Genomic DNA, 8948 nt, shown 5'->3' with positions numbered 1-8948 from the left:
TTCATACCACATTACCACCCCTATATGAATTTAAGAGAATTAGCCAACTACAATATCCTTAGAGTCCAAAGTCAATAATGCACACTCCTTAGCCCACACTCATATCGTTTTTGCCTACGCACATTTCTTCAATGTCCGACACCTTCGTAGAAAGCAGTCGAGCACAATATTTGTGCATAAAAAAAAATTATACACAATATATGTTTTAAATACAACATTTTAACATTTTAAAGCATAAATTATTATATATAAAAAAATGTTGCATGTGAATCAACTCTCCATATTTATGGAAAAAAGAATTTTATTCTAAACAAGCCTCCAAGTAAAAAAAAATTAATTTTATTCGGTAATCGATACATAAATATTCCATATAAGAGGTCCTGGCTTTGCCACCATTTGCGTCTAGTCAATAATACGCCTCAAGGATGTTAATTTTATTGAAAATACATTTGTTTTATCAAATTCAAAAAATAAATAAATAAATAAATAAAAATAAAAACGTCTAGAATGCGTCACAACTTATCAAATTCCACTTGTTCAACCCCAAATCTACTTCTCCTATAATTTTTGGCTAAAAATATATTTCCTTTGTTGATTTAAAAATAGGAAATCTTCAATAACATCCCAATATTTTAGGTTACTTTACGCTTTAATTTTAACTTTTATTTTTTGAATAAAAAAATCTCGATTATTTCATTTTTGCCCAAATTAACGAAATAGTCATTTTTCTATAGAAAATGACAGATTATCGTATAAAATAAAATAATCAGGACTTTTCTGTTCAAAAAATAAATGTTGGGATTAAACCGTAAACTAACCCAAAATATTGGAATTTTATCGGAGATGATATATTCGTTGTTTTTGTAGGAGAAATCGTCTTATTTTCGAAAACTTTATCATTTCTTGCAAGTCAAGTATTCCATAGTGTGGCATAGATTATCATCGTAAATGTTTGTTTCTTCTTTGGACAATTACCTTATGTTGCTGCATAATCCAAGAGTTCGCGCATTGTGTTGAATTACAAGTTCTGTAATCCACACCATTTAAGAATCGAGAATAGCACCATTTTTTAGTAGTCACATTCCACCGATAAATGATTAACATACTCGTTATGATTGCCACAAAGCAAACAGGTTGCGGATCGGACCATTATACATGTGTGTGAGATTGACTCAGAAACTAGAATCCTCTCAAACCTAGCTCTCCAAATGAAATATTTAACGTTAAGGGGGATTATTCTGACCAACAAATCCGATAACTGCAGCCTATGGGATTTAGTTTGGAATCGACAAGTTTTCTCATGGTATTCACCATATACATGCCTTCATCGTTAAGATTAAAACAGAACCCATATTTTTTCAGGGGACTGAATTTATAAGATCCAAAAATAAGGTAGAATTGGTGCAATTCAGTTGTAGTTCTCGATTCATACAATTGTTTGTCCATTTCCACCTAAAAATGTTGTTGCTTATTCTCTCCATGAGTATGCATCCTTTGACTGTTTCCAATGTTTATAATAGAGGGAATCGAATCTGGAGGGTTATGTTTCCGTACCAAACATCCTTCCATAACAGAATTTTGCATTTTGATCCCGGTATAGGAGAGAAAAGGTTGTTGACGTTAATATTGATATTTTAAAGGCTCATGATCGCTTTTGAGATGTTGCTCCACACTCCTGTTGCATCTCTTCTTACAAGATAATTAGAGGGCTGGATTCTGAGATTGTGAATACTAAAGATTACCCCGGAACACAGTCTTCCTTGCTCGTTGTTTAATCTTCACAACCACTCTGTATGTAAATCCATGTTTTGAGCTTTCAATGTGCCTACTCTAAGTCCTCCTTCTTCTTCTTCTTTTTCTACCACGACTCGGTGCCAATCTACCTAATATATTTTGCTTCTTTCTCCTATACCACCCCATTAGAATATGTGTCTAAGTCTTTCAAGAGAATCTAAGGTGCTTTGTCGGGATTTGAATAAGGACATGTAATAGGTGGGAAGGCTCCCAAGTATTGATTTGATGAGTTTCAGTCGGCCTCCAAATGATAATGTGTTCGCCTTCCATGAAGAGAGCTTTGACTGAATTTCTTTACTACGGGTTCCTAGTTCTTTTTTAGCAACATATTGGCTCCTACAGGTACTCCAAGATAGGTAAAAGGAATCAAGCTCTTTCGATATCCAAGAACTTGGGCCATGCTTAGAAGTTCCATGTTCGTAGTGCCAATCCTAAACAGACAGGATTTGTGAAAGTTAATTTTCAGCCTTGAGGATATTTGAAAACATATAAGTATACGGGAGAGATTTTGATTACTACCTTTATCCCAGTTGCCCATAAAGATGGCATCATCGATGTAAAGTAGGTGAGGCATTGTTGGTCCACCGTGAGGAAGCTTGACACCATGAATGACAGACTTATTACAAGCACCACTAATGGTCACGTAAAGCCCCTCTATAGCGAGTATGAAGAGAAACGGGGAGAGTAGATCCCCTTGTCTCACCCCCCGTGAAATTGAGAACTCGTCTGTTTGTGTACCATTCACAAGAACCGAAGCCTATGATATGTGGATATATATATATATATATATATATATATATATATATATATATATATATATATATATATATATATATATATGTCACACCCCCAAACCGGAACGGCGAAAACGTTCGGGGGCGGAGGACGTCATGTACAGTATCACAACAATTGTATAATAGTAATCAAAGTAAACACAACCATTACATTAATAAGGTATAGTTTTTACATCTGTTCATAACATAGTTTGTATGACATCAAAAGTGTATGGCAAAAACTATAAGATGTGACACCATGACTGCTCCGTCTTCTCAACGACCAGTAGTGTACCTGTCTACTGGTTCCCTGAGAATACAAGTGATTTTGAAAGTGTATCAACATTTAAGTTGGTGAGTTCATAAGCATGTTTGTATTTGAAATCAGTTTGTTGTTCTTTGAAAATGTAAGTATGTTCTCCCAGAAAATCCTAAATATGTAAGTGTTATTGTACTCAGTGAGAGTATATCATAGTTTCATTATTAAATAAAACTAAGTGAAAATGAATGTTTCTCCGAAATGTATATTTCTCTATACTGGAAAATAGTATACTCTATGTATTTTTGTATGAAAACTCTGTAAATGTAAGTGCCAGGTTTCCACCAGCTGTAACATAAAATACGGTATTGTAGTTCTATTATTTAATAAAACTACTTGAAGTTGTTTATGTATTCATACACTAATTGTATTGTTCAATACCAAATTGTGAGTTATAATAACCATGCTTGATGACCTAAGATGGCTTGAAACGACGTTCATCAGGCGTCGGAATATTTATGACATTTGTCACACCAGGCCTGCCGGCCTAAATGTAGCTAACGGTTAAGGTGCGGGATTGTCAGTCCCGTATAGATCTATACATAAATTCACGCTCTCCCTCCAGGAGACTCTGGTTATAATTTCAGGGCTTGGTTGGTACTTAGGTAAGTACTTCAAGTGTGTCTCACAAAGCTATACTGACGGTTACGTGTAGAATAAATGAAAATCACCTTGTAATGAATAACTGTATGTATGATTCATAACTATACCTATTATAGTTTATATGTTGTTTGTATTGTATCTCTGAATTTAGTAACAATGTTGTAAGTGTTACATAAACTATACCTATTATAGATTATAAGTATGTTCTTGTATTGTTTCTTCAATTAGTAGAGTGGTATGTGTGTTCCATAAACAATACGTATTATATTTTATAAGTATGTTCCGTTTGTAATGAAAATATTTCTGAAAAATTCTCCTTTGCTCAGCATGTTACAAAGGTTTAAAGTTTTATACTCATATATCAATAGTGCATATATAATCGAAATTAAAAAGACATTCGGATAAGTGAATTTACCCTAAGCCCACAACCAAACAAGGAACAGGTGTTAAGGCGAAAACACTAGTCCTAAGCCTGATGAATCTCATTTATATATATGTGAGAACAAACGATCTGATGCGCAGGGATAAGGTTTGAAAACTCAAACCTTGAGTTAATGCTTAAGATCAATGTCTGCTTGCTAAGGAATGATCCAATCAAGTCTGGCAAGACCAGTCAAGTCTGAGTTAATGCAATCAACAAAGTATTCAAGATATTAATGAAGAGTGAAGATAATGACCAAGGTAAAGACAATAAATGAAGAACAAGAAGAATGTTTGAGAGAATAAGTGAAGTAAACTAAAATATTACGAGATATGTTTGAATGATCCATCACTTGATTTGGTATTGAAAGCTCCTTTAAATAGGAGAACATATTACATCGTACAAACCACTTAACATACATAGGACCGGACAAAAGAGGTGCTTCTGACACTCTGATCTATCTGATTTGACAATAAGACTAAGTCCTATGAAATGTTAAATCAAGCTAAAGATAAATACAATAAATATACATGGATAAAACACTTATTCGGATAAACTATCATTCCGGAATGCTTTCAACTGATCTTCTCATCCGCAACATAACTTCAAGTCCGGACACAAAACTGATTCTGGAGCATCTTTCATTTCGGAACTATAACTGACTTCAGAATTCTAAGAAGGTTAGAGATTGCTAGAGGTTCACTTTTCAGGTTCTAACAATATATATATATATATATATATATATATATATATATATATATATATATATATATATATATATATATATAAGTATATAAATATTTTTTGGTAAAAACAATAGTTAAACAGTTGAAATAATTTAGAATAACTTGAAACAGTTTGAAATCGTTTGGAATCATTTGAAATCGTTTGGAATCGTTTTAAATCATTTGGATGTTAACACAAAATTGCTTGTGTTGTACTTGTATTCCCCCCTAAAAACATATAAAAATAGTGAAAACGTAGGGGTATGAACTCACATCGAATGTGCGTTGTTGTTTGGATACGAATTATTAGCGATGATCCTCGGGTTAGAACCCGTGTGCGTAGTCGTGTCCTAATAATAATTATACATGATATCGTATTTAAATTAATAAGATATTAATTTAAATAATTAATAATAAATTAAAGTGTTAGACAACACTTAATTATGTAAGAAATACTTACAAAAAGCCTTAGGAAATATTTGAAGGAATTCTAGGCGTTTTCGGTGTGCTTGGGTGTTTTCGGTGTAAGCTTGAAGATTTGAAGATTGTTCTTGGTGTTCTTGGTGTTCTTGGGGAAATTATGATGATCTGGGTAAAAATCCCTTGAAGATATGAAGGTTCTGTATGAGTTTTGAGAGCAAAGTGAGGGTGTTTACGGTTTGGGAAATGAGAAATGAATTGAGTTCACGGTTGGATACTTATATATAGGGATAGTTTTTGGCCTTAATGGGCCTTAAACTAAGTGTTTTCGGTCCTATACTTCCATAAAGGAAGTGTTTTCGATCTTAAAGTCAAAGAGCAAAGAGTTTTCGGCCATAAAGTCAAATGGTAAAGGGTTTTCGGTCTAGGTGTAAACTAAATGGGGATTTCGGTCATGCTTTATTCCAAAGAGGTGATTTCGGTTTTAGAGTTAGGATAGGATTCGCTAAACCGAAATCTCTCTCTCTCTCTCTCTATATATATATATATATATATATATATATATATATATATATATATATATATATATATATTGTGATTTTATGTTAAGTATTTAGCTTATACTAGCCTACTTTAACATGGTTTTCCATATATACTTGCATATAAGTTAAATAAACATGCACTCTAGGCTTTCAAAGTTCTTATAGCATCAAGTTATGTTGTGAATTTACTTGTACGTGGTTGTAGTTTAGAGTTTTACTGACTTGAAACAACGGGTTGTTACAATATATATATATATATATATATATATATATATATATATATATATATATATTACATCATATCTTAATATTTTTAGCCATTTTATGCCCATTATAGAACAAAAGATACTTAGTCTATTGTATGTTGTGTTGTAGTGGTAAAAGACATGCTCGGAGCAAAAATGAAGCAGGAAGCTGGAAGCTGGGAACTTGGATCAAGGCCAAAATAAAGAAAAGACCCATTCCCACGACGTGCTGACATTACCACACTGTGGTATTATGAAGTTTCCCGTCGAACCTCGAAAACTTGCGGATTATGTGATAAACCTGAAGACCATGTCGTGGTGGACTTGCCACGACGTGGTGGACCGACTTCGAGAAAACTATAAATAGAAGACATAATTCTCGGATAACCCAAATTTTGTTGAAGCTATTGTCGTCTTTTGAAGTCCAGGAACACCCTTTGAAGCTTGCAGTTGAAGAAGATCGATTATAGCTTGGATTTGAGAGATTTAAGGCAAAACAAGTTCCTATTACGTTTTTCTTCTTGTGTTTAATCATAAATATTAAGTTGAAATTTGTTTTTATGTGTTTACCTACTGAAATCATGGGCTAAAAACCTATGACTTTCGTTTAGATTAGATTTCTTGACTTTTTATGGTTTGATTTATGGTTTGGATTATGATTATTTGGTTATTTGTTACTTTAGCTTATTAAAGAACCTCTCTATGCTTATGAGAACTACATTTATGTTTATTGTTGAGTTTAATTAAGTTTGCATGGCCATAATTCTTGATTAAACTTGAATCTTATGATCTTTGTGAATTGCAAAATTGTAGAACTAGTGTTTTGACCAAAATCTAGGGTTAAATAGAAAAGTGGGTAAGTAATTGTAGGAGCTAATATATAACGACCAATCATATATTGAATAGATATAATGAACCAAATTGATGAATCCATTATAATTCTAATTTAACTCGAACCGAACGCTAGTAAATTGGTTAGTTTATCCGCCTAATAACCGTATGAATGAACTTATTTGCTAAAGGATTAGGTTAGGGAACATTAACTTGGTCATCTTAGGAATCGGTAACCAACGAAGCATTAATCCAAAGAACTTCCATAAAATCAACCATAATAGCAAGTATATCGAAGCTAAACGAAAGTCTCTCAATTGCCGTGGTTAAAATTGTCTTTTGTGTTTCTTGCTTTTAGTTTTAGTTTTTTGTTTCATTAGTTGATAGTTAGCTTAGTTTGGTTAATTAAGTTTCTAATATTGCAAAACTAGAGAAAACCTCTTTCCTTTATTAAGTAGTAATTTAGGTAGTTAGTAGATAAAATTAGCTAATCATTCTGTTTCATGTGTTAGATACCCGACTTTTTTTGCTATTCTATTTTCAACTTGGTACACTGCTTTAGGATTAATAATTAGTTACATTAGTAGGTTAAACTAGTGCATAATTATTTACGCATCAAGTTTTTGGCACCGTTGTCGGGGAACAATCCATTTTTAGTTAATTTGAATCTGCTATTTTATTAGGATTTTTTTTGTCTATTTTCTTTTAAATTTTCGTTTTAGTTTTTATTCTGTTTGACCTACCACATCGAGGTCATTAACACCATGTCATGGTGTCGTAACAGTTTAAAGTTTTATTTTTTGTTTTGTCCTTTTTACACATTTCATTTGTTTTTGTTTCGGTGATTTATGACCAAGGATCAAAAACACTAATCATACCACCGTTTGACGATCCTGAGTTAGAATTCCATAAAAAGAAGACAACCAAACTCGGAGAATCAAGCAAAAGAACTATCGAAAGCGAATTCGAAAGTTTTGAGAAGACTCCTAACAAAAACCAGTCAGGTTACGAGCGAGAAAGCGAACCTGAATCAAATAAAGCAAGTGAACCCGAAAGCGAGCCAAAAGCCAAAGTGACAGACATTACTGACATGAAGATGGAGGCATACAAGAGGCGGATGCCTGAAGACACCGGACCGGGACTTGTGCAACCCATAAGTCCCAACACAACTAGCTTTGAACTAAAAGGACACATACTTGCTCAATTGAAGGACATACCATTCTATGGGAAAGACCACGAGGACGCCTACAATCATATTGCTGAGGTCAATGATATCGCTGACTACTTCAACATACCAAACATACCATGTGAGACAGTTTTGCTAAGAATGTTCCCCGTTGCTCTTAAGGGTGCAACAAAATATTGGCTGGAGGCACTACTACCGGGCACAATAAAAACACGGGCACAAATGCGGGAAGAGTTCAAACAACAATTTTGCCCACCATCTAAATTTTCCAAGTTGATGAAGGCTATTGCAAATTTCGAGGAACAAGTGGGAGAGTCAATGTATGAGGCATGGGAGCGATACAAGGGTTTGTTGAGGAATTGACCTCAAAATTATCTAAATATGCAACAAGAAGTCTCGGTTTTCTATGATGGGGTAAAAATTACAACTAGGCAACTCCTTGATTCTCAAGGGCCACTCACAAAGAAAGCACTAGCCGTAATCAAGGACCTAATCAAGGAATTTTCCAAACATTCAAGAGAATACCATAACCCTCTACAAGATGTGACGGCGTGACTATGGGAATCGTGAATTTTGCTTCGTACGACATGGCGACGGTCTTAGCAATGTTACATAACATGGATAAGAGGATGACTAAAATGCATTAAACAATCCATGATATACGAGTGGGGTGTGAAAACTTTAACGGGCCGCATCTAACCAAAGACTGTGATCTTGATGAAAATGGAAACCGAAAGGCTCAAGTTAGCTATTCGAGCGGTGATTGATATGATGAAGCCTTGAGAAAGCCCCAAAAGAAGTGGTTACCTTATGATGAGTATGAGAAAGCCCAAGAAGAGAAGTATGAACAAAAAGGAAGAGGCTTTTACCAAAAAAAAGGAACTGGCTCCCAAAAAGAAACCCGATTTCGATACAATGCTTGCTCATTTTGCTACCGCATAAGAGAAGAGACACGAAAAATACTAAAGCAGTACTTGGAAATCAGCAAGCTGCAATCAAGAACATTGAGCAACAAATCGGGCAACTATCTAAGCAATTCAACGAAAGATGATCGGGCACACTTTTGGGAAACACTGAACAAAACCCGAA

General features: G+C 34.1%; 1 non-coding gene across 1 annotated transcript; it reads right to left on the bottom strand.

Annotated features, from left to right (window-relative positions):
• Window positions 1-8129: 8129 nt before the first annotated feature.
• LOC145141785 (small nucleolar RNA R71) lies at window positions 8130-8236 on the bottom strand. The gene has a single exon (XR_013722980.1). It is a non-coding gene; the product is annotated as a small nucleolar RNA R71 (small nucleolar RNA).
• Between the last annotated feature and the right edge of the window lie 712 nt (window positions 8237-8948).

The sequence above is a fragment of the Lactuca virosa genome, chromosome 9 (genome assembly GCF_052849685.1).
Source record: "Lactuca virosa cultivar CGN04683 chromosome 9, Lactuca_virosa_CGN04683_v6, whole genome shotgun sequence".
Classification (NCBI taxonomy): Eukaryota; Viridiplantae; Streptophyta; class Magnoliopsida; order Asterales; family Asteraceae; genus Lactuca; species Lactuca virosa.
Note: the sequence above shows the minus strand (reverse complement) of the source record. Positions and strands in the feature narration are given on the sequence as shown.